Here is a 2,399-nt window from a genome sequence, read left to right as displayed (position 1 = left end):
GAACCGATCATCAAACGTCAATAGATGCCGTTCGTTACAACTTCGCTGCACGACGTCGGACTCGATTACACTGGTCAACAAAATTTTGTAACGAGAAAACTGCTAATTTTCATATCTCCATCTGCTCTTGTCGCGAAATCGTTTTTTCTTTTGTGACAGTTACAAGTGGAATCCAAGTATGCCTGAGTCGAAATTTTGGTACTATTTTGACACTTTTAAGGCCAATTTACACCTACTTAGCTGATACACACCTACATAGACCAGCAATAACCTACTTTGATGACATACTTTTTACTCCTCCATTGAATCTTTAATTCTAAAAATTTACTTTAACTCCTACTTAAAAGAACCTACTTTAATGCTAAATAGGTAAAAGTAGAAATTTCCGACACTGTTGGTTTTAAAGTAAGAATAAAGTTTGTACTTGTAGTACAACCTCTTTTACTGCCTTAGGTCCTACCATACAACAGAATTAAAGGTTCAACATAGGGCCAAAATTTCGACTCGGGCATGCTTGCGGATTATTGTTGGACATTAAGAAGGGACGTTCCTGACGCGAAATGTAAAAGAAATTCCTAATTATAATAACTTTCGTATTACAAATACCTGTATTCAATTTATTTTTTACATTACATTTTCGAAAACTAAAAATATAGTGTTACTATAAAACTGTTTGTATCTGAATTTATTTTAAATCCTTCCCTTCTTCAATAACCTTGTCTCTGATAGAATCAGGCATGTGTTTTCGTGTTACAAAAAAAAGTCAGATTTTGTCGGCCAGTGTCACCGATTTTGGCGGAGCAGCTTAAACGTAGATCTCATTTAAAGAAATGAAATGCGAAAAAAAACCGGGTCGGCAGTTCCAGCTAAATTAGTTTATCTTTACAATCGTCGATCGCCATACGAGCTCGCGTTTTCATTCGCGCGGGTAAAAATTGTACGTGTCGCAATAAGATCGAGATTTAGCTGCATTCAAAGTCCGATGTAGCTTGTTAATAATAAGCTGGTAGCCATAAGTAACGAGCCGACTCCTCGCGCCTCTCGGGGGATTTAAGTTTCATTTATTATCACTGGGAGAAGTGAGAAATAAACCAAAGCCTCCGCCATTATTCTCAGTACCCAGCTATCTCTTGCTAACGTCATCACCGAATTAAGCTCTGATTTCAGGAGGTGTCGTGGCGCCAGAGAGCAGATACAGCGGTCAAAGGCAGATAAGTGTTAGTGCCAGGACGTGCTAGGCAGAGCTAAGCGCCGCCGATGTACCGGGTCCGCGAGACTAATAAATTAAGTGTTTGAGTGGCGTCCTAATGATGAAATCACGAGAAACATAACAACATCCTCCTAAGGCGGGGGCCCCGCCTTACCGACCCGTAAGTGACAACGATTTGCCTCGTGACTCGTTTCTTCGCGCCCAGCGCGCGTTCTGCGGAGCGCGTGATTGCGGCTCGTCTCGTCGAATAAATTGTGACAAATGAACGCCGGAATTTTCTAGCGAATACCGAATCGTCCATGGACAACGGGTGGGTTTCAACGACGAGTCCCGGCACGCGATCCACCCGTGACGTATTTCATCCGCGACCTTTTTCTACTCGATCGGTCTACGAGCGGAGGTATTAGCGCACGAAATCCTCATTTGCGCGAGAGATCACGATAGACGCTGTACTCCACGCGCTATCGTCCACAGCTATGCGTAAATGACAATAACGCGTGCCATGTAAACCATGGTGTAAAGATGCAAGGTGAAGCAATCTGGTGGACACGCAGTGTCAATCGGAAGTGGCCCAAACTACCGAACTGACCAATCAAAAATTTGCCCCAACCTTCAAACTGCAAATCGATTGAATACAAGTAGAGCCAATGAACAATTTGGCCCAAAAATTGGTCACATGCGCAACGTTTCACCTTGTATCTTTACACCACGATGCAAACTACTTTAATGTGTAATAAATTCAGACAATGCACACTCGTCTTGTTTAATGGCGCTATGCTTTCTCCGTCGCCCATCTCCCACCCCATTTTTACAACAAACCTCCTATTCGAGAAAACAAACATCTATTTATAATTATTCCCTGTGCGCGAAGGCGTCGCCGTGCACTGCAATATAAATCATTCTCCAGAGAGTATGGAAAGAAGCCACTCGATAGTCGAATAAATTTGCGCTTAACAGAGCCGGAACGATCGCGGGGCGATTCATCTTGCGTCACGATCTCCGGCCGATTGTCTGCGAGCATCCTTGCATTCGAAAGTTCATCGATCGCGGTATTCACTAGCTGCGCGATACAATGTGCTGTTGCGGCACGGGGAAGCGCTCGCGTTTCAGCTGAAATTAGCGAGGCGTGCCGTGGGACGTCTTTCTGATCTTTGATATCCCGGCTGGTTCTCTCCGTTCGGCGATAGAT

General features: G+C 43.8%; 1 long non-coding RNA gene across 1 annotated transcript; it reads left to right on the top strand.

Annotated features, from left to right (window-relative positions):
• Positions 1-913: 913 nt before the first annotated feature.
• On the top strand, positions 914-1,961 carry LOC105561075. Its single transcript, XR_001008876.1, has 2 exons — positions 914-1,370; positions 1,493-1,961. It is a non-coding gene; the product is annotated as an uncharacterized LOC105561075 (long non-coding RNA).
• Positions 1,962-2,399: the final 438 nt, after the last annotated feature.

The sequence above is a fragment of the Vollenhovia emeryi genome, unplaced genomic scaffold (genome assembly GCF_000949405.1).
Source record: "Vollenhovia emeryi isolate VEMERY1.0 unplaced genomic scaffold, V.emery_V1.0 DF939212.1, whole genome shotgun sequence".
Lineage (NCBI taxonomy): Eukaryota > Metazoa > Arthropoda > Insecta > Hymenoptera > Formicidae > Vollenhovia > Vollenhovia emeryi.
This window is presented reverse-complemented; position numbering and strand designations above follow the sequence as displayed.